Consider the following 23,628-nt stretch of genomic DNA (forward strand, 5'->3'; position numbering starts at 1 on the left):
TCCTTTGGTTTTCCTTGAGTCATGAGGTTTATTGCCTTTGATACTAAATCCATTTGTCCTCAGTCACATGGAGCCTCCAGAACCAAGGGGATAGAATAAGATTTGTGTCAATGGGTGTGTGAGTTTTGCTCCTCCCGAGTGAGGGACGGTGTCGTTTAGTAGAAATTTAGAGAAAGTCTGCCAACGAGGGTGTTTTAATAGCAGCTGTAACCATAGTAGATACATTATGAGGTTTACAAAGTTGTTGAGATGCTCTTTGAACAGTGTATTTAAGACATAAAAAAGAAACATACAGACATAGCAGAATAGTAACTACCGATATCAATCCTTTTAATACAATCATACCCAGATTATCAAAGGTATCAGCAAGCCATCCCCAGAGGGTTTTTCCTCCGGAGGACTGGTGTATCTTTGTAGTTGCTTTCCTAATGTGCTCTATAAGATTATAAATGTGTTCAGAGTTATCTGGTATGTAAGTACAGCATTCCTGCCCTATAATGGCACATGTCCCTCCTTGTGCTGCTAGCAAGAAATCTAGAGCTAGCCTGTTCTGGAGGGCAACAGTTCGCATAGCCACTATTTCAGTTGTTAAATTGCTGAGAACTTCAGTTGTAGAAATACTTAATGTTTCTAATATACCAGCTACTAATCTGATTTCCTTTATTGCTCTTCCGACTCCATACATAGGAAATAGTATGGAAGCAAACCTGTCTCCTTCCCCTATCTCACCTTTAGGGTGAGTAAATTGTTCTATATCTGGAAGGTATTTATCTTCAGTGTGGCGCAAAGCTGGCACCACAAATCCTAAATAACAAGAACCTGTGAACTTACAAGGAAGTTCCCAATATGCCCGCATGCCGCATATCCAATAAGTCCCATTCCATGGAGCGTAAAATCGACAAGTCTGATACCTAAAGTCAAGACCATCGATAGCCACAGTGTGATTACAAGTACTATTACCTATCAATTGGGATTGCATGGTTTGGTTATAGTATGAAACACACACAGATCCTTTGTTACTGTGAGCCAAGTCAATATATGGCATTTTAAAATATCTTCTATTCTGATCCATCTTCGGTCTAAAGTACCATTCTCCTGTGATGCCTAAGGCATAATCATATGCATACCGTACATTAGAGGCAACTCTAAGTTGTGAATAATCAGAAAATACTGGAATTGGAATGGGGATCATTGGAACCCCTTTCTTAGTGTCGTGTGGAATGTGGGAACAAACCCAACATTTTGTTTTATTAAGGGCATTTGCATAGGTGCGTGTCATTTGGATAAATTTGTTATCTGTCCATGATTCAACTAAGGACAGGCAGATCAGTCCAAATACTCTAGTGTACACAGTCGTCGTCATGCTGGATTATCTCTTAGTACCTGTAGGGGGACAAAACCTTTACCAGTTAGGGGAATGTCTCTCAAAATTCAGGAAATCTGCAACTGTTGCTTTCCTAGGAATGAGAAAAGATAAAGGTTTAGTACACAGTTCTCCTGGATTATAATTTTTAACTTGTGAACAATGTTTCCATCTAGTACCCCCCTCCTGTCCATCAATACAAACCGAAGTGTCTGTAGAAAGAAGGACATTATGTGGTCCTCTCCATTTGGGCCTGAGCCCTGGTCTGCTTGGAAATTTTTCACACATTACTTGTGAACCAACCTCAGGAAGTGTTGTTGGCATTTCCTCTTTGAGTTCCAAGTCTCTGAGGGACTGGAGATCACGTGCTTGTGATCTAAGTTTTTTTAAGTGTGTACATAGCTGTGCCACATACTGTTTAAGATGGTCTTTGAATGGAGCACTGGGATCAATGGGACCCCAGATGCCAGCAGGGAGTTGCATAGCTCTCCCTGTCATTAACTCATATGGAGAAAGCTGAGTACTCCGATTAGGTGATGCTCTAAGTTTATACAGCACAGGGGGGAGTGCTACTCTCCATCCCTTGCCTGTAGTTAACAGGGCTTTTGCCAAACTTTTCTTCAGTGTCCGGTTAGTGCTCTCCACTAAGCCTGAACTCTGAGGGTGATAAGGTATATGAAATCGTTGTTTTACCCCAGCAGTAAACATGCTTCCTTCATCACCTTACCGGTGAAATGAGTCCCTTGATCTGAGTCCATTTGACGGGGCACACCCCATCGAGGAATAACCTCAGTTGCTAGGACTCGTGCTGCAGTGGTGGCAGAGCAGTCCCTGCAGGGGAAAGCCTCAACCCATTTTGTGAAATGGTCAATTATTACCAAGCAATAGGATGTCCCATGACATTTTGTCAGGGGTCCTGTAAAGTCAATTTGAATATTTTCCCACGGACCTCGAGGCCGGGGCTGGTGTGATTTAGTGACTTTGATCGGTTTACCTGGGTTTACTTGTGCACAAGGAATACACTGTTGACACCACTTCGCAGTGTCCCTGCCTATGCCAGGCCACCACCAGTGTTCACGCAATTGAGTTAACATGGCCTTGCGACCCGTGTGAGCTGGGCCATGGTACTGGTCCAGAAGCATTGACCTAATACACTGGGGTGCTAATACACATTGTAAGTTAGGACTTCGCCACAAACCGTCTGAGTGTACTGCACCTCCCTTAACCCACTCTTGTACTTCATTCTTCTCACAGTCTTTCTGTAGCTGTGCGAGGTCAGAATTTTTTTTCTAGGATACTCGCAAGTTTACTAGAGCAGGGGAATCCTGATAACGTCACATGACTGCCTGTCTCTGCTGCCTTTCTCGCAGCTAGGTCTGCAAAGTGATTCCCACGGGTGCGCGGGCATCCATCATCAGAAAGACTCTGATGAGCTTTCACTTTAACTACTGCTACCTTTTCTGGAAGGTGTGCTGCCTCAGCTAGGGCTATAACATACTCATAATGTTTGATTACTTCTCCTGCTGTTGTTATAAACCCTCTACATTCCCAGGTTGCCATATAGTCGTGTACTACTCCAAATGCATAGCGACTGTCAGTGAAAATATTAACTTTAATGTCTTTCGCTATTTTTAATGACTCAGTCAACGCCACGAGTTCTGCCGCTTGGGCTGAACAGTGTCCTGGCAGGGATCCAGATTTTACAACGGTGCTGTCATCCAATACCACCGCCCACCCAGTGTGGGGGATTCCATCTATTATTTTCCTGGATCCATCAACATATAGTTCCAAGTCAGGGTCTGTGAGGGGGTTTTCTAGGAAGCGACTGTGGTCCTCCTGGAGCACCAGCTCAGAGCATGTATGCTCTTCTCCCTCCCCTAACATCCCATCTGCTGGGTTTACTCGTGTGTCTTTTATTATTTGTATGGATTTATCTCTGGGGAGCAAAACGGCTTCCCATCCAGCTCGTCTACTATCGGAGACTGAACGCAATTTGCCGGTGTGTAATAATTCAACTAACATGTGTCCTGTATGCAGAATCAACTGTGTGTTCATTACAATCGGCTCGCATGCCTGCACTGCCCAAGAGGCACAGTCTACTGCTGCCATAAAGCGATGCATGCCTGCTGCTACCGTAGGTTGCTTTGTGGAGTAATAGGCGACGGGACGTTGCCTATCCCCATGTTCCTGTGTCAGAACTGCTGTATAATAGATCCCATCTTGGGAATAGTAGAGGTGAAATGGTTTAGTATGATCTGGTAACCCGAGGGCGGGGGCATTGCTGAGAGCCTGTTTTATTACACGATAGGCTATTTCCTGTTCATGTCCCCAGTCTATGGGGTCCAAGGGAGCCGGGCTTCCTTTGATTAACGCCTGTATCGGACCTGTGGCTTTTGTGAAATTAGGGATGAAAGTGCGGCAATAATTAAGGAGCCCCATAACTTTACACACAGCCCTAACATTATGTGGTTTTGGCATATTTTGAATGGCTTCTTGCCTATTATGCGTTATAGATTTTTGTCCTTGTGAAATGTTGTGTCCGAGATATTGAACCTTAGTTAGGCCTATTTGTGCTTTCTTAGGGCTTGCTTTAAATCCTGCCTTTTGTAAGACACCGAGGACTGTAATTAATGCGCCTAAGTGTGCGGTCTCATCAGGAGACGCAATCAAAAGATCATCCACGTACTGGATGATTAAACTATCCCAGGGTGTCAGACCCATTGCTTCTAAAGTCTTGGCCATTGCCTGGTGAAAGAGTGTTGGGCTGTTGTGAAATCCCTGTGGCACTCTAGTCCATGTGTACTGTTTGTCGAATACAGTAAACGCACATTTATTTTGGGAATCAGAGTGGAGTGGCAGGCTCCAAAATCCATTGCTAATATCCAGGACCGTAAAAATAGAGTGTTCGGGTTTCAAATCGTTTAATATAGTGTTGGGATTGGCTACAATCGGGTGTAATCGGGGTGTAACTTTATTCAATTGTGTGTAATCAATTGTAAGTTGCCATGAGCCGTCTGGTTTTGCCACTGACCAGATTGGAGAATTAGTGGTTGAATGCGTTTCGCGTATTATTCCTTCATTTTGCAATGTTTGAATAATTGTCTGAACTGCCGTAAAAGCTTCTGGTTTAATAGGATACTGTTTATGTGCTTTGTGTACTGGACCTGGGATAACTATAGGTTCAATTTGTGCCAGACCACAATCTTGTTAATGTGTTGCCCAAACATCAGGAAATGCCTGACACACGTGTCCAAGTGGTGTGTCTGGCCATATATGAGATGTTGGCGGTGTGAGTGAGATACTAGCGCAATTTGTTGCGTATCTTTGTGTATCCTTTTTTTCCCGTGTATATTGGTCCATATTATGCGATTATTATTAGCATCCATTAGTGCGCCGGCTTCTCTAAGGATATCTATGCCAAATATTGTCCCCTCTGGGTTTTTACAAACCCAAAAAGACACTGGAATTAGGAGATCGCCTATTTCTAGAAGATGAGGTATGCTGAGTGTGGCTGTGATACATGCGCCGCCTACACCTGAGATCTGTAGTCTGCGTTTAGTCAGTGGGAGGGGGAGATCGGTTATCGAGACAGAGGCACCTGTATCCACCAACATTGAACACTGCCGACCCCCTAACAGTGCGGTTATGTGCCGACCTCGGGTGCCGAGGCGACCTATTTCCTATTTAGTTTCTCTGTCAGATCTCAGATGATCTGCAGAAGCTCCGCGTTTCCTCTGGGCTGCCTGGGTTTGTCTTGGTCTGATTCCAGGGCGCTTCGTGTTCGCCTGGAGCGCCTGCTTTCCAGCACTTGTCTCCCGTGTGCCCTGTCCTCCCACAGAAAGTGCACTTAGGGCGGGTTGATTTAGACCGACAGTCTTTAGCGACATGTCCTATTTTTCCGCAATTGTAACATTTACCTCCGTTTTGTGTTATGGCAGATATAGCTGCCACAGCATTTATTTTAGCTTTTGACTGCTTGTTTTCTACCTCTGAAGCCCATTGTACAATTGTACAGTCACACCCATATTGAGGATGTCTTGGTGTGCTTTACAAAACCCTTCTTTTAGTAATTTTAAAAAGATCGCATTATCACGTTCGGTGTCTGGCATTCCGGAGTGTTCTCTAAAAGTAGTGTACTTTCGTTCCGCATAATCGTAGCAAGTCTCTCCTGGCTTCTGTACGACGCCACAGACTATACCCCAATTTCCCTGTCCTGCTCCGAGAACTGTCTTTACAGCCGTGATGAAGTTAGTGATCCTTAGATTATTATTATCATTTCCAGCTGTTATCCAGGTACCATCCTGCTGGGCGGCTTTTAACCCGTCCCAGATTGGCCTTGGACATTTAGTTTTAATTATTATATGTACGTCTCTAGCGTGCATTTGGTGTACATCTAACATCTCATAAAAATTTTCCCAGAAATCCAGATTCCCATGATTGGGTTTAAGTTTTGGAAGGTCGCTTAAAATTGTGTGTTTCTCTCCGGGTGTGAAGGGGCGATGCACCGACGTTGTTAATGCATAAAATTGTCCGTCTACATCGCGGTGTTTCCTTAGTGCGCGTCTCTATAGGTGCTAATTTTACTTTCTCTGACTTGAATGAACTCAAATCTGGGTAAAGTTTAGACTCTGTTCTATTATCAGTGGGGTTGTCTGAATGTTTATATGGTGGAGGGGCAGAAGTTTTTCTCTCTCTTTTCCTTATTCCACCATTCTCTATGCTGTTTGGGAACCCAGTTAGGATCCCATCCTGCCTTTTCCATCTTAAGTTGAAGTTTCTTAAACTTCTCTTGTAGGTATTCACATATAGACACATCTTGTAATGCCATAATGCCAACCCTATCTTTGCCAATGATGGGGCTATATCGTTGGACTTTACAGTACCTCCAGTTCCGTCTGGTTATTGACTGCCACTAACTCTGGCCCTGGCGTACAATGATTTCCTTGCTTAACTTGGGGCTCAGCAGGCCTCGTAATCGTACCTTTCGGTTCCTTTGGTATCTCTCCCTGCAGATCTGTCTTACCTGGAGTTCACCCTACTGTGAACCTCCGCTGTACAGTCAACCTTTCTATTTGTTTTACCTCTACCTCTCCACAGGTTCTCTATAAATTACAATCTGATAGCCAAACACAATCCCGAGATCAAATCTAAATATACAGGGTGGTAATTTTTAAAGGTACTCACCCTTGCTTTGGTCCCGGGAGTGGAGGCAAGTTCAGATCCTCATTCGTGACGCCAAGTTGTAGAACCGTGTGGGAAATAAGAGGAGAAGTCGCAGAGATAAAGCAAATAGAACTTTAATGGAGCCGACTCGGAAGCTCCACGTCAGAAATAATTCCTTCAGTGAGACTTAATGTTTACAAACATGAGTACAACTTTATGGGAAAAATGACGTAACATCTTATGGCCGTTCATCCAATCAGAAGAAACAGGTCCGGGTCCGTTTTACGATCTGTCCTCCCGTGAAGAGGTGATGGATCCAAAGCAGATGTCCGTCTTTGATGTGCACTAGGAAGATGCGATCCCACGGTCATCATTTACCTAGTGTCAATCGTTCTTTAACAGAAACAATTCCTGCCTATCTGGAGAAACGATTAAGTCATAAACAAATTCTCAGCAGACAGCTGTAGGCTATTTCGGCACTGTGTAATCTTTCATTACTGACAGGAGTTTCTAACAAATCGACCTTGTTGACCCTTTACTTGTACTGCTAAATCGAATGTGCTCAGTCTGTATACAAAACTACTTCTAATGCTAGTATTAATATAAAACATTATATAATAATCACAAAACACTTTCTTCAACTTCCTATACAGAGTCTTCAGAGAGTTAGTTGAAAATGCATGGGTATATTTTAAGAATATACTACTCAAGGCTCAGGAGCAATTTGTACCAAAACTTAGCAAATTGAGGAACAAAAAACACTGGCCAAAATGGTTTAATAGAGGTATGCAAAAAATTTAAAGAGGAAGACAATGTTGTATAGTGCATACAAAAGGGATGGTGACGAAACAAAATACATAGAATATGTTGAGCTGCAAAGAGATCTTAAGAAAGGGATCAGGAAAGCAGAGAGGGAATTAGAAAGAAACATAGCTCTTGGAGCTCAAACCAATGCAAAGAGCTTTTTTCAATATCACAACAGCAAGCGGTTAATAAAGGAGGAGGTGAAACAGATAAAGGGCAAAAACGGAGGTATCTTGGAAATTGAACAAGATGTGGCAAATATTCTAAATGAGTATTTCACAGAGGTTTTTTCAAAAGAAAAAACAGATGACATGCCACAGGTTGACAATCAGTCCAGTCAAACCCTAAGAGAGATCAGGATAAATGAGGAGGAGGTACTAAAGGGACTAGCAGAATTAAAAACAAACAAATCACCTGGGCCAGATGGGATAAATCCAACAGTACTTCAAGAAAATAGGTGGCTCAGCAGATACAATCTTGGCAGCACAGGCTATTCAGAGGAACTTAGATAATATTCAGTTGTGGGCTGACACCTGGCAAATGAAATTCAATGTGGACAAGTGCAAGGTAATACATGCAGGTAACAAAAATGTCCACTATAATTACACTATGGGAGGTACAGATCTACATGAAGTAACGCATGAGAAAGACCTAGGAGTCTATGTGGACTCCTCACTTTCTCCATCCAAGCAATGTGGGGAAGCAATAAAGAAGGCAAACAGAATGCTAGGGTATATTGTCAAAAGTGTAGAATTTAAAACAAGGGCAGTAATGTTAAGACTGTACAATGCGCTAGTTAGACCTCATCTGGAATACTGTGTACAGTTCTGGGCACCACACTTCAAAAAGGATATTGCTGCCTTAGAGGCAGTTCAGAGAAGAGCAACCAGACTTATTCCAGGTCTTCAAGGGAAAGTCCTACTCGGAGAGACTGAGGGAACTGAACCTTTTCACCCTGGAACAGAGGAGACTACCCGGGGACACAAATGGAAATTGGGCTTCAAGGCATTCAAAACGGAAAACAGGAGACACTTCTTTACACAGAGAGTAGTCACAATCTGGAATAAACTACCCAGCGATGTGATTGAAGCTGAAAGTTTGGGAACATTTAAAAATGGTCTGGAAAGGATCCTTGGATCACTTCGATATTAATGAAAACCAAACGAGCACGATGGGTCGAATTGTCCCCTCTCGTTTGTTAACTCTCTTATGTTCTTAAAAGTGTCTGAAGCAGCATGAAAGAGCACATTAGGCAGCTGAGAACAGACAGAGAGGGGAGTGTATATTGCATTGGCTGGGAATCAAACCCGGGTCAACTGCTTGGAAGGCAGCTATGCTAACCACTATACCACCAACGCTTAGAAACTGTTTCCCAACAATATCTCACTGTGGTCGAACATGATTCCAGGATTGCAAAGTGGCAGGCAATTTGTTTTCCAAATTGCAATCGGTGAACATTTGGGAAGCCCTGCGTTATCTGCAGTTTCCTGTTCCTAAGTGCGGAAGGAAAATGTCCATTAGCATCTTTCCAGATTGCACTTTATTCAGACCTTTCCGAAATGAAACAAAACCAAAGTTGAAACATAGCAGAGGATGGTTTCGATCCATCGACCTCTGGGTTATGGGCCCAGCACGCTTCCGCTGCGCCACTCTGCTCCTTGGCCACTCAGCCACCTGTTAACTTCACAGCCACTCCTATATTGCATATTGCAAGCAATACAAGTTTGCAAAGACCTGCGTTATTTCCAATTTCCTGTTCAAGACTGCACACCGAGCTTCTCCATGCGCTGGAGCAGCTTTCCAGGTTTCAGTGCCTTCACATTTCACCCTGTATGTGCTGTGGGAAGCATCATGTCAATTGTGTTGTACTAAGCGGATCGGGGCTCAGTCTGAGCTCAGATCCGAGCTTAAAAATGACCGTGCTTCTGAGCAGCTGGGACTCAAAGCCACACTCCCTGGCTTAGGAACCCAGTGTCTGATCCACTAGGACACGGGGGCTCAGCCAGACAGTATCGGAAAATGGAAATAAATAAATAAATTAATAAATAAAAAGATGCGGCGCGTTACACAATAGACACCAGGTAAAGAAGTGAATAGTTACAGGAACTGTCACGTAAGCTCCTCAACTTGAAACGGGCACATACGAACTCCTGTGAAATAACACGAGATGGATAACTACCCCTTCTCTGCTGCAGCAGAATGTGACTACCTATTGCGCAGATTATTGCGTCAATCGATTCGAAAAGAGGGCTGGCATTTGTCACCAATGTGCCTCGTTTAATTTCTGAAATATAACTCCCAGAAAATATTGTCTGTGTTTTTGAAATTGAATAACCTCAAAAGAAAGAAATGATCAAGTCAATTGCTAAAGAAGAGTCTTGCCGCTGCATTCTGGAATGAAGAAAAGAATGAAATGACAAGTACAATCAAATCAAGAAAGAGAGCAGGCTGTGTCCGATGCGCCAGCCGGGAATCGAACCCGAGTCACAAGAATGGGAATCTTGTATGATACCACTACACCACTGGCGCTGCTGGGGAAGCTCTGGCTTGTGTCCTTGAAGCAAATGCATAGAAAGCGTCCCATGGGGCAAGATGATGTCTTAATGATTATCCTTATTAGTCTGTTGTCGATCTGCTTAATACGTACCTAGCCAATCACTACATCACAGGTGCAGAGACAATCAGTATGAAGGCGAACACGATTTCGTTAACGTGTGCCCATTTACAAGTTCAATGAATGTATACATAAATAAAGCAGATCTGGGTTTTCCTCTGAAACATTAAGGACTGGTTTCATAAATGCGTCCATAAGTCCATAAACGCCACGAGTGCAACGTGCAACTCTATTGTAGCTGCTGTTACTGTACGATTCATCGTGATACGTGTGTGTTTTATTTCAGCTGTAACTCGCCCTGGTTAAGCACGTCTACGGTGTAATTTAAAAATATTACAGAAATTGTCGTTTGCAGTTACAAATCTGTAGTAAGAGTAATACGTTAAGGGAGTCATGTTCAGCAATTTAAAATACAAATCTACTAGCACATATCTTGATAAAGATTACAATAATAACAATAATAATAATACATAGCAAATATTTATTTTAGTGTTGCACATGGAAAGTTTTCTTACAGTAACTTCTGAATATAATGTTGTCTATACCCTTTTAGCTATTCGTAATATCTCTTAACAGAAACTTGTATATTTTTAGCTGTCTCCAATCATCTAAAGCATACAGAATAAGACAGCCACAAAAGTCCTTTCCACACCAGGCTCTATCGCTCGTAGTGTTGCTTTCTGTCACTGTCTTTAAAACGAGACACAAACCAAACCCACAATCGCTCCGCTCCTCCCACATCAGGGCGTGGACTTCCGACACTGGACTGGTTTTCCTGTGGCGCTTTATTAGAACAGCAAGAGATAACAGTATGTTTCTGTCTTTATTCGACCGCATGTGTGGGTGTAACTTTGTAATTGTTTAATGAGGTCCCGCAAAGTTTGGGGTGAAATGCAAAGTAATCTAATAGTAAAGTAACGAATTACTTTGCCCAGAGAGTAATAAGTAAAGTATCTTGTTACTGTTTATATGAGTAAAGAATACAACGTAATACATTTCTTTTTGTGAGTAACGACACCATCACTGCTCTTTTCTATCTCGTTTTGCATGTATGTTTGTTGTTGACAGAGATACAAAGTTTGAGAGAAGACAGGCTGGCATCGGGGATGTAGCTCAGTGGTAGAGCGCATGCTTTGCATGTATGAGGTCCCGAGTTCAGTCCTCGGCATCTCCAGACTGTCTTTTAATGGAGCCCGTGCACTATGTCATTGGATGCACATAGCAAGTACCGAACAAATCGGGAGCCCGTGATTCATCAGTCACACTAGCATGGGCCTTTTCGGCACTCTCTCCCAGCATTCGTCCGAGAAACATCTTGTGTGTATGTATTCATTGTGAGAAGTGAAACAATGGGCCAGATTGCAAGCTGGTTCTGTATACACTCACCTAAAGGATTATTAGGAACACCATACTAATACTGTGTTTGACCCCCTTTCACCTTCAGAACTGCCTTAATTCTACATGGCATTGATTCAACAAGGTGCTGAAAGCATTCTTTAGAAATGTTGGCCCATATTGATAGGATAGCATCTTGCAGTTGATGGAGATTTGTGTGATGCACATCCAGGGCACGAAGCTCCCGTTCCACCACATCCCAAAGATGCTCTATTGGGTTGAGATCTGGTGACTGTGGGGTCCAGTTTAGTACAGTGAACTCATTGTCATGTTCAAGAAACCAATTTGAAATGATTCGACCTTTGTGACATGGTGCATTATCCTGCTGGAAGTAGCCATCAGAGGATGGGTACATGGTGGTCATAAAGGGATGGACATGGTCAGAAACAATGCTCAGGTAGGACGTGGCATTTAAACGAGGCCCAATTGGCACTAAGGGGCCTAAAGAAGGAGGTAGTTATAGTAGGAGACTCAATTCTTAGAGGTGTAGATCACACAGTGTGTTCTAGTGACATGGAGGCCCGCATTGGTATCTTGCCTGCCTGGTGCTCAGGTTGCAGATCTCCCTAAACTAGTAGACGGGCTACTGGCCAAAGCCGGGGGGAATCCACTGGTCATGGTCAGGGAGACAGGCAGAGATTAGAAAGTTTAACACGTGGTTGAAAGCTTGGTGTAGGGAAGAGGGGTTTAGGTTTATGGAGCATTGGTCTTTCTTCTGGGATAGATGGGACCTGTACAAACCGGACGGTCTACATCTAAACAGAAGGGGGGCTAATGCATTGGAAGAGCGTATGTGCAGTGAAATTGAGAATCATTAAACTAGGAACCAGGGGGGCAGGGAGCTTTGACAATGGGAGATGTTCCACTAAGGAAAGGAAACCAAGGGAAACTGCCAGTAGGAAAGTCCTGAAATGTTTGTACCTCAATGCCAGGAGTATAAGGAACAAGATGTTAGACTTGGAAGCAACAGTGCTGGTGTGTGACTATGATGTTGTAGGAGTGACAGAAACATGGCTTACAGAAAATGATGGGGATGAATACAAGTTGGAAGGATACACACAGTTTAGGAGAGACAGGCAAAATCGATGAGGGGGTGGGGTAGCATTATATGTGAAAAATGACATTGAGGCAGAAGAACTTGTATTAGATCCCAGTAACGGAACAGAATCTTTGTGGGTGAAACTTTTGAACAAGAGATCTGGAGGATTAGCGGTAGGAGTGTGTTACAGGCCACCAAACTCAGATATTCAGAAAGATGCTGCATTGTAAAGTGTAATCAGGACTGCATGTAGCAAGGATGTGGCTGTTATAATGGGGGATTTCAATTTCCCAAACTTAGACTGGGAAAGCCCAGTGGGGACTACAGAAGCAGAAATGGAAATGGTTGAGATGGTAAATGACTGCTTTCTATCTCAATTTGTCAGGGAACCAACCAGAGAGAGCGCATGTATTGACTTGATCTTTTCAAATGACCAAGATAGAGTCAGGGGGACAGTAGTTAGAGAACCAATGGCAAATTGTGATCACAATATGGTTGTCTTTGAGGCATTCTTTCAAAAAACAAGGTCCAAGTCTAAAACAATGGTCTACAATTTTAGAAAAGCAAACCTTGAAGGTATGAGACGGCACTTAGAAGAGGTAGACTGGAGCACACTGGATACAGAGTTAGTTGAAAATGCATGGGTATATTTTAAGAATATACTACTCGAGGCTCAGGAGCAATTTGTACCAAAACTTAGCAAATTGAGGATCAAAAAACATTGGCCAAAATGGTATATTAGAGGTATGCAAAAAATATAAAGAGGAAGACAATGTTGTATAGTGCATACAAAAGGGATGGTGACGAAACAAAATACATAGAATATGTTGAGCTGCAAAGAGATCTTAAGAAAGGGATCAGGAAAGCAGAGAGGGAATTAGAAAGAGACATAGCTCTTGGAGCTCAAACCAATGCAAAGAGCTTTTTTCAATATCACAACAGCAAGCGGTTAATAAAGGAGGAGGTGAAACAGATAAAGGGCAAAAACGGAGGTATCTTGGAAATTGAACAAGATGTGGCAAATATTCTAAATGAGTATTTCACAGAGGTTTTTACAAAAGAAAAAACAGATGACATGTCACAGGTTGACAATCAGTCCAGTCAAACCCTAAGAGAGATCAGGATCAATGAGGAGGAGGTACTAAAGGGACTAGCAGAATTAAAAACAAACAAATCACCTGGGCCAGATGGGATAATTCCAACAGTACTTCAAGAAAAAAGGTGGCTCAGCAGATACAATCTTGGCAGCACAGGCTATTCAGAGGAACTTAGATAATATTCAGTTGTGGGCTGAAACCTGGCAAATGAAATTCAATGTGGACAAGTGCAAGGTAATACATGCAGGTAACAAAAATGTCCACTATAATTACACTATGGGAGGTACAGATCTACATGAAGTAACGCATGAGAAAGACCTAGGAGTCTATGTGGACTCCTCACTTTCTCCATCCAAGCAATGTGGGGAAGCAATAAAGAAGGCAAACAGAATGCTAGGGTATATTGTCAAAAGTGTAGAATTTAAAACAAGGGCAGTAATGTTAAGACTGTACAATGCGCTAGTTAGACCTCATCTGGAATACTGTGTACAGTTCTGGGCACCACACTTCAAAAAGGATATTGCTGCCTTAGAGGCAGTTCAGAGGAGAGCAACCAGACTTATTCCAGGTCTTCAAGGGAAAGTCCTACTCGGAGAGACTGAGGGAACTGAACCTTTTCACCCTGGAACAGAGGAGACTACCCGGGGACACAAATGGAAATTGGGCTTCAAGGCATTCAAAACGGAAAACAGGAGACACTTCTTTACACAGAGAGTAGTCACAATCTGGAATAAACTACCCAGCGATGTGGTAGAATCTGAAAGTTTGGGAACATTTAAAAATGGTCTGGAAAGGATCCTTGGATCACTTCGATATTAATGAACACCAAACGAGCACGATGGGTCGAATGGTCCCCTCTCTTTTGTTAACTCTCTTATGTTCTTAAAAGTGTCTGAAGCAGCATGAAAGAGCACACTAGGCAGCTGAGAACAGACAGAGAAGGGAGTGTATATTGCATTGGCCGGGAATCAAACCCGGGTCAACTGCTTGGAAGGCAGCTATGCTAACCACTATACCACCAACGCTTAGAAACTGCTTCCCAACAATATCTCACTGTGGTCGAACATGATTCCAGGATTGCAAAGTGGCAGGCAATTTGTTTTCCAAATTGCAATCGGTGAACATTTGGGAAGCCCTGCGTTATCTGCAGTTTCCTGTTCCTGAGTGCGGAAGGAAAATGTCCATTAGCATCTTTCCAGATTGCACTTTATTCAGACCTTTCCGAAATGAAACAAAACCAAAGTTGAAACATAGCAGAGGATGGTTTCGATCCATCGACCTCTGGGTTATGGGCCCAGCACGCTTCCGCTGCGCCACTCTGCTCCTTGGCCACTCAGCCACCTGTTAACTTCACAGCCACTCCTATATTGCATATTGCAAGCAATACAAGTTTGCAAAGACCTGCGTTATTTCCAATTTCCTGTTCAAGACTGCACACCGAGCTTCTCCATGCGCTGGAGCAGCGTTACTAGTTTCAGTGCCTTTACATTTCACCCTGTATGTGCTGTGGGAAGCATCATGTCAATTGTGTTGTACTAAGCGGATCGGGGCTCAGTCTGAGCTCAGATCCGAGCTTAAAAATGACCGTGCTTCTGAGCAGCTGGGACTCAAAGCCACACTCCCTGGCTTAGGAACCCAGTGTCTGATCCACTAGGACACGGGGGCTCAGCCAGACAGTATCGGAAAATGGAAATAAATAAATTAATTAATAAATAAAAAGATGCGGCGCGTTACACAATAGACACCAGGTAAAGAAGTGAATAGTTACAGGAACTGTCACGTAAGCTCCTCAACTTGAAACGGGCACTTACGAACTCCTGTGAAATAACACGAGATGGATAACTACCCCTTCTCTGCTGCAACAGAATGTGACTACCTATTGCGCAGATTATTGTGTCAATTGATTCGAAAAGAGGGCTGGCATTTGTCACCAATGTGCCTCGTTTTATTTCTGAAATATAACTCCCAGAAAATATTGTCTGTGTTTTTGAAATTGAATAACCTCAAAAGAAAGAAATGATCCAGTCAATTGCTAAAGAAGAGTCTTGCCGCTGCATTCTGGAATGAAGAAAAGAATGAAATGATAAAGTACAATCAAATGAAGAAAGAGAGCGGGCTGTGTCGGATGCGCCAGCCGGGAATCGAACCCGAGTCACAAGAATGGGAATCTTGTATGATACCACTACACCACTGGCGCTGCTGGGGAAGCTCTGGCTTGCGTCCTTGAAGCAAATTCATAGAAAGCGTCCCATGGGGCAAGATGATGTCTTAATGATTATCCTTATTAGTCTGTTGTCGATCTGCTTAATACGTACCTAGCCAATCACATCATCACAGGTGCAGAGACAATCAGTATGAAGGCGAACACGATTTCGTTAACGTGTGCCCATTTACAAGTTCAATGAATGTATACATAAATAAAGCAGATCTGGGTTTTCCTCTGAAACATTAAGGACTGGTTTCATAAATGCGTCCATAAGTCCATAAACGCCACGAGTGCAACGTGCAACTCTATTGTAGCTGCTGTTACTGTACGATTCATCGTGATACGTGTGTGTTTTATTTCAGCTGTAACTCGCCCTGGTTAAGCACGTCTACGGTGTAATTTAAAAATATTACAGAAATTGTCATTTGCAGTTACAAATCTGTAGTAAGAGTAATACGTTAAGGGAGTCAAGTTCAGCAATTTAAAATACAAATCTACTAACACATATCTTGATAAAGATTACAATAATAACAATAATAATAATACATAGCAAATATTTATTTTAGTGTTGCACATGGAAAGTTTTCTTACAGTAACTTCTGAATATAATGTTGTCTATACCCTTTTAGCTATTCGTAATATCTCTTAACAGAAACTTGTATATTTTTAGCTGTCTCCAATCATCTAAAGCATACAGAATAAGACAGCCACAAAAGTCCTTTCCACACCAGGCTCTATCGCTCGTAGTGTTGCTTTCTGTCACTGTCTTTAAAACGAGACACAAACCAAACCCACAATCGCTCCGCTCCTCCCACATCAGGGCGTGGACTTCCGACACTGGCCTGGTTTTCCTGTGGCGCTTTATTAGAACAGCAAGAGATAACACTATGTTTCTGTCTTTATTCGACCGCATGTGTGGGTGTAACTTTGTAATTGTTTAATGAGGTCCCGCAACGTTTGGGGTGAAATGCAAAGTAATCTAATAGTAAAGTAACTAATTACTTTGCCCAGAGAGTAATAAGTAAAGTATCTTGTTACTGTTTATATGAGTAAAGAATACAATGTAATACATTGTATTCTTTACTCATATAAACAGTAACAAGATACTGGAAGTTTAGCCATCAGAGGATGGGTACATGGTGGTCATAAAGGGATGGACATGGTCAGAAACAATGCTCAGGTAGGACGTGGCATTTAAACGAGGCCCAATTGGCACTAAGGGGCCTAAAGTGTGCCAAGAAAACATCCCCCACGCCATTACGCCACCACCACCAGCCTGCACAGTGGTAACAAGGCATGATGGATCCATGTTCTCATTCTGTTTACGCCAAATTCTGACTCTACCATCTGAATGTCTCAACAGAAATCGAGACTCATCAGACCAGGCAACATTTTTCCAGTCTTCAACTGTCCAATTTTGGTGAGCTTGTGCAAATTGTTGCCTCTTTTTCCTATTTGTAGTGGAGATGAGTGGTACCCGGTGGGGTCTTCTGCTGTTGTAGCCCATCCGTCTCAAGGTTGTACGTGTTGTGGCTTCACAAATGCTTTGCTGCATACCTCGGTTGTAACGAGTGGTTATTTCAGTCAAAGTTGCTCTTCTATCAGCTTGAATCAGTCGGCCCATTCTCCTCTGACCTCTAGCATCAAGAAGGCATTTTCGCCCACAGGACTGCCGCATACTGGATGTTTTTCCCTTTTCACACCATTCTTTGTAAACCCTAGAAATGGTTGTGCGTGAAAATCCCAGTAACTGAGCAGATTGTGAAATACTCAGACCGGCCCGTCTGGCACCAACAACCATGCCACGCTCAAAATTGCTTAAATCACCTTTCTTTCCCATTCAGACATTCAGTTTGGAGTTCAGGAGATTGTCTTGACCAGGACCACACCCCTAAATGCATTGAAGCAACTGCCATGTGATTGGTTGGTTAGATAATTGCATTAATGAGAAATTGAACAGGTGTTCCTAATAATCCTTTAGGTGAGTGTAAGTGCGCAGGCTGTAAGATTTGGGCGCTTTAAACGGCACGGTGTACTTGAACATCGTCATCATCACGTTGACACACATGCCATCTAAAACGCGCGTTGTCTTTACATGTTGGCTTGAAGTTAAACACAGACCGTCGTCAGGACTAGGGAATTAGCGGGGACAGGTGCCAGGTGTGATACATTGGAGGCACACGCACTAACACCGAGCTCATTGGCTCTACTAAGCTACTAAAAAAGAAGTGTTAACCAAGCACCGACCGATGCGTTTTCTCCCACTGAATTGTGCACCTCAAAAGTCTACCAAATGCAGACTCCTTAAGCAAAGCATTGTCCCCCACAGGACACCGACTTATATGTAGACCCTCCCTCTCTCCATAATCAATCCATCAGCAAGGAACGGACCTAAATTCATGAGTAAATTACACATGCATTCAAAGCAATATGTAGAGCACGCTGTATCGGATATGCACCACCACTACTACTACTACTACTACTACTACTACTACTACTACTACTACTACTACTACTACTACTACTACTACTACTACTACTACTACTACTACTACTACTACCAATAATAATTTAAAGAGGAGCGTTTCACCACCCGCCTTGAAAGCAGTGAGCTCTTGTGGCAAGGGTAGCACGTCTGACTCTAGATCACAAGGGTGCGTGTTCAAATGACGTCGGGGTCAGTGTTTTGTACACCAGCAGTAACCAGTAACACTAAGGTTGCATGAGTAATTGCACAGCTGACAGTGTAAAGTGCTTACCACCTTGTCGTTGATCTTGCAAAAAGGTAAACAGAAGTATTTTCAAGTTGCCACAGAGAGAGACCGGAGAGTACAGGTGAGAGGTAGCCATCTTGTTGTTTGACTAGTTTCAGAATAGTCTTAGCATTGCTCATTTTGTTTTAAGTTTGCCTTAAATTGACGTTAGCATTGTCTGTAGTTTGCCTAAATTGAAGCCAATTCAGTTCAGCTGCTGAGGTGGTGAAAGTAAACAGGTTGTAGAATCTGTTGATCTGTAGAATCTTGATCTGTCTAGGACTAGCAGGAATTCTGTTGCAGGAGGAGCCAGGTGGGGCCAATTAGGTGTGAATTAGGGGTAAAACCTAGGAGAGTTGAGACCTTAGGGCAGGACAGCGTAGAGATCTGCTGGGTTACAGTAGGTCGTAACCGCAGAAAAGGGCGTGCACACCCCGTAGAGACACCCCAAGAGCTTGAATTGCCCAACAGGTTCCAACTGCTGGACACTGAGTTGGACAGTGACAGCTCAGAGGGTGATGGGGGGCAGTTGAGCACCAGAGCACCATGGTGCCCAATCCCCCCCCAGACGAAGGAGGTAGTTATAGTAGGAGACTCAATTCTTAGAGGTGTAGATCACACAGTGTGTTCTAGTGACATGGAGACCCGCATTGGTATCTTGCCTGCCTGGTGCTCAGGTTGCAGATCTCCCTAAACTAGTAGACGGGCTACTGGCCAAAGCCGGGGGGAATCCACTGGTCATGGTCAGGGAGACAGGCAGAGATTAGAAAGTTTAACACGTGGTTGAAAGCTTGGTGTAGGGAAGAGGGGTTTAGGTTTATGGAGCATTGGTCTTTCATCTGGGATAGATGGGACCTGTACAAACCGGACGGTCTACATCTAAACAGAAGGGGGGCTAATGCATTGGAAGAGCGTATGTGCAGTGAAATTGAGAATCATTAAACTAGGAACCAGGGGGGCAGGGAGCTTTGACAATGGGAGATGTTCCACTAAGGAAAGGAAACCAAGGGAAACTGCCAGTAGGAAAGTCCTGAAAACGGAAAACAGGAGACACTTCTTTACACAGAGAGTAGTCACAATCTGGAATAAACTACCCAGCGATGTGGTAGAATCTGAAAGTTTGGGAACATTTAAAAATGGTCTGGAAAGGATCCTTGGATCACTTCGATATTAATGAACACCAAACGAGCACGATGGGTCGAATGGTCCCCTCTCTTTTGTTAACTCTCTTATGTTCTTAAAAGTGTCTGAAGCAGCATGAAAGAGCACACTAGGCAGCTGAGAACAGACAGAAAGGGGAGTGTATATTGCGTTGGCCGGGAATCAAACCCGGGTCAACTGCTTGGAAGGCAGCTATGCTAACCACTATACCACCAACGCTTAGAAACTGCTTCCCAACAATATCTCACTGTGGTCGAACATGATTCCAGGATTGCAAAGTGGCAGGCAATTCGTTTTCCAAATTGCAATCGGTGAACATTTGGGAAGCCCTGCGTTATCTGCAGTTTCCTGTTCCTGAGTGCGGAAGGAAAATGTCCATTAGCATCTTTCCAGATTGCACTTTATTCAGACCTTTCCGAAATGAAACAAAACCAAAGTTGAAACATAGCAGAGGATGGTTTCGATCCATCGACCTCTGGGTTATGGGCCCAGCACGCTTGCAACACGCCTGTACAAACCGGACGGTCTACATCTAAACAGACGGGGGGCTAATGCATTGGAAGAGCGTATGTGCAGTGAAATTGAGAAGCATTTAAACTAGGAACCAGGGGGGCAGGGAGCTATGACAATGGGAGATGTTCCACTAAGGAAAGGAAACCAAGGGAAACTGCCAGTAGGAAAGTCCTGAAATGTTTGTACCTCAATGCCAGGAGTATAAGGAACAAGATGTTAGACTTGGAAGCCACAGTGCTGGTGTGTGACTATGATGTTGTAGGAGTGACAGAAACATGGCTTACAGAAAATGATGGGGATGAATACAAGTTGGAAGGATACACACAGTTTAGGTGAGACAGGCAAAATCGAAGAGGGGGTGGGGTAGCATTATATGTGAAAAATGACATTGAGGCAGAAGAACTTGTATTAGATCCCAGTAACGGAACAGAATCTTTGTGGGTGAAACTTTTGAACAAGAGATCTGGAGGATTAGCGGTAGGAGTGTGTTACAGGCCACCAAACTCAGATATTCAGAAAGATGCTGCATTGTAAAGTGTAATCAGGACTGCATGTAGCAAGGATGTGGCTGTTATAATGGGGGATTTCAATTTCCCAAACTTAGACTGGGAAAGCCCAGTGGGGACTACAGAAGCAGAAATGGAAATGGTTGAGATGGTAAATGACTGCTTTCTAACTCAATTTGTCAGGGAACCAACCAGAGAGAGCGCATGTATTGACTTGATCTTTTCAAATGACCAAGATAGAGTCAGGGGGACAGTAGTTAGAGAACCAATGGCAAGTTGTGATCACAATATGGTTGTCTTTGAGGCATTCTTTCAAAAAACAAGGTCCAAGTCTAAAACAATGGTCTACAATTTTAGAAAAGCAAACCTTGAAGGTATGAGATGGCACTTAGAAGAGGTAGACTGGAGCACACTGGATACAGAGTTAGTTGAAAATGCATGGGTATATTTTAAGAATATACTACTCGAGGCTCAGGAGCAATTTGTACCAAAACTTAGCAAATTGAGGAACAAAAAACATTGGCCAAAATGGTATAATAGAGGTATGCAAAAAATTTAAAGAGGAAGACAATGTTGTATAGTGCATACAAAAGGGATGGTGACGAAACAAAATACATAGAATATGTTGAGCTGCAAAGAGATCTTAAGAAAGGGATCAGGAAAGCAGAGAGGGAATTAGAAAGAAACATAGCTCTTGGAGCTCAAACCAATGCAAAGAGCTTTTTTCAATATCACAACAGCAAGCGGTTAATAAAGGAGGAGGTGAAACAGATAAAGGGCAAAAACGGAGGTATCTTGGAAATTGAACAAGATGTGGCAAATATTCTAAATGAGTATTTCACAGAGGTTTTTTCAAAAGAAAAAACAGATGACATGCCACAGGTTGACAATCAGTCCAGTCAAACCCTAAGAGAGATCAGGATAAATGAGGAGGAGGTACTAAAGGGACTAGCAGAATTAAAAACAAACAAATCACCTGGGCCAGATGGGATATTTCCAACAGTACTTCAAGAAAAAAGGTGGCTCAGCAGATACAATCTTGGCAGCACAGGCTATTCAGAGGAACTTAGATAATATTCAGTTGTGGGCTGACACCTGGCAAATGAAATTCAATGTGGACAAGTGCAAGGTAATACATGCAGGTAACAAAAATGTCCACTATAATTACACTATGGGAGGTACAGATCTACATGAAGTAACGCATGAGAAAAACCTAGGAGTCTATGTGGACTCCTCACTTTCTCCATCCAAGCAATGTGGGGAAGCAATAAAGAAGGCAAACAGAATGCTAGGGTATATTGTCAAAAGTGTAGAATTTAAAACAAGGGCAGTAATGTTAAGACTGTACAATGCGCTAGTTAGACCTCATCTGGAATACTGTGTACAGTTCTGGGCACCACACTTCAAAAAGGATATTGCTGCCTTAGAGGCAGTTCAGAGGAGAGCAACCAGACTTATTCCATTTCTTCAAGGGAAAGTCCTACTCGGAGAGACTGAGGGAACTGAACCTTTTCACCCTGGAACAGAGGAGACTACCCGGGGACACAAATGGAAATTGGGCTTCAAGGCATTCAAAACGGAAAACAGGAGACACTTCTTTACACAGAGAGTAGTCACAATCTGGAATAAACTACCCAGCGATGTGGTTGAAGCTGAAAGTTTGGGAACATTTAAAAATGGTCTGGAAAGGATCCTTGGATCACTTCGATATTAATGAAAACCAAACGAGCACGATGGGTCGAATTGTCCCCTCTCGTTTGTTAACTCTCTTATGTTCTTAAAAGTGTCTGAAGCAGCATGAAAGAGCACATTAGGCAGCTGAGAACAGACAGAGAGGGGAGTGTATATTGCATTGGCCGGGAATCAAACCCGGGTCAACTGCTTGGAAGGCAGCTATGCTAACCACTATACCACCAACGCTTAGAAACTGTTTCCCAACAATATCTCACTGTGGTCGAACATGATTCCAGGATTGCAAAGTGGCAGGCAATTTGTTTTCCAAATTGCAATCGGTGAACATTTGGGAAGCCCTGCGTTATCTGCAGTTTCCTGTTCCTGAGTGCGGAAGGAAAATGTCCATTAGCATCTTTCCAGATTGCACTTTATTCAGACCTTTCCGAAATGAAACAAAACTAAAGTTGAAACATAGCAGAGGATGGTGTCGATCCATCGACCTCTGGGTTATGGGCCCAGCACGCTTCCGCTGCGCCACTCTGCTCCTTGGCCACTCAGCCACCTGTTAACTTCACAGCCACTCCTATATTGCATATTGCAAGCAATACAAGTTTGCAAAGACCTGCGTTATTTCCAATTTCCTGTTCAAGACTGCACACCGAGCTTCTCCATGCGCTGGAGCAGCTTTCCAGGTTTCAGTGCCTTCACATTTCACCCTGTATGTGCTGTGGGAAGCATCATGTCAATTGTGTTGTACTAAGCGGATCGGGGCTCAGTCTGAGCTCAGATCCGAGCTTAAAAATGACCGTGCTTCTGAGCAGCTGGGACTCAAAGCCACACTCCCTGGCTTAGGAACCCAGTGTCTGATCCATTAGGACACGGGGGCTCAGCCAGACAGTATCGGAAAATGGAAATAAATAAATAAATTAATAAATAAAAAGATGCGGCGCGTTACACAATAGACACCAGGTAAAGAAGTGAATAGTTACAGGAACTGTCACGTAAGCTCCTCAACTTGAAACGGGCACATACGAACTCCTGTGAAATAACACGAGATGGATAACTACCCCTTTTCTGCTGCAGCAGAATGTGACTACCTATTGCGCAGATTATTGCGTCAATCGATTCGAAAAGAGGGCTGGCATTTGTCACCAATGTGCCTCGTTTTATTTCTGAAATATAACTCCCAGAAAATATTGTCTGTGTTTTTGAAATTGAATAACCTCAAAAGAAAGAAATGATCCAGTCAATTGCTAAAGAAGAGTCTTGCCGCTGCATTCTGGAATGAAGAAAAGAATGAAATGACAAGTACAATCAAATCAAGAAAGAGAGCAGGCTGT

General features: G+C 43.2%; 10 non-coding genes across 10 annotated transcripts; 1 reads left to right on the forward strand and 9 right to left on the reverse strand.

The window, feature by feature from the left end:
* Window positions 1–8,616: 8,616 nt before the first annotated feature.
* Window positions 8,617–8,688, reverse strand: trnag-ucc (transfer RNA glycine (anticodon UCC)). The gene has a single exon. It is a non-coding gene; the product is annotated as a tRNA-Gly (tRNA).
* A 226-nt stretch (window positions 8,689–8,914) lies between these two features.
* On the reverse strand, window positions 8,915–8,986 carry trnam-cau (transfer RNA methionine (anticodon CAU)). The gene has a single exon. It is a non-coding gene; the product is annotated as a tRNA-Met (tRNA).
* Window positions 8,987–9,788: 802 nt separating this feature from the next.
* trnag-ccc (transfer RNA glycine (anticodon CCC)) lies at window positions 9,789–9,859 on the reverse strand. Its single transcript has one exon. It is a non-coding gene; the product is annotated as a tRNA-Gly (tRNA).
* Window positions 9,860–11,046: 1,187 nt separating this feature from the next.
* Window positions 11,047–11,118, forward strand: trnaa-ugc (transfer RNA alanine (anticodon UGC)). The gene has a single exon. It is a non-coding gene; the product is annotated as a tRNA-Ala (tRNA).
* Window positions 11,119–14,428: 3,310 nt separating this feature from the next.
* trnag-ucc (transfer RNA glycine (anticodon UCC)) lies at window positions 14,429–14,500 on the reverse strand. Its single transcript has one exon. It is a non-coding gene; the product is annotated as a tRNA-Gly (tRNA).
* Window positions 14,501–14,726: 226 nt separating this feature from the next.
* Window positions 14,727–14,798, reverse strand: trnam-cau (transfer RNA methionine (anticodon CAU)). The gene has a single exon. It is a non-coding gene; the product is annotated as a tRNA-Met (tRNA).
* Window positions 14,799–15,601: 803 nt separating this feature from the next.
* trnag-ccc (transfer RNA glycine (anticodon CCC)) lies at window positions 15,602–15,672 on the reverse strand. The gene has a single exon. It is a non-coding gene; the product is annotated as a tRNA-Gly (tRNA).
* Window positions 15,673–19,742: 4,070 nt separating this feature from the next.
* trnag-ucc (transfer RNA glycine (anticodon UCC)) lies at window positions 19,743–19,814 on the reverse strand. The gene has a single exon. It is a non-coding gene; the product is annotated as a tRNA-Gly (tRNA).
* A 2,648-nt stretch (window positions 19,815–22,462) lies between these two features.
* On the reverse strand, window positions 22,463–22,534 carry trnag-ucc (transfer RNA glycine (anticodon UCC)). Its single transcript has one exon. It is a non-coding gene; the product is annotated as a tRNA-Gly (tRNA).
* A 226-nt stretch (window positions 22,535–22,760) lies between these two features.
* On the reverse strand, window positions 22,761–22,832 carry trnam-cau (transfer RNA methionine (anticodon CAU)). The gene has a single exon. It is a non-coding gene; the product is annotated as a tRNA-Met (tRNA).
* Between the last annotated feature and the right edge of the window lie 796 nt (window positions 22,833–23,628).

Source organism: Amia ocellicauda, chromosome 14 (assembly GCF_036373705.1).
Source record: "Amia ocellicauda isolate fAmiCal2 chromosome 14, fAmiCal2.hap1, whole genome shotgun sequence".
Taxonomy (NCBI): Eukaryota; Metazoa; Chordata; class Actinopteri; order Amiiformes; family Amiidae; genus Amia; species Amia ocellicauda.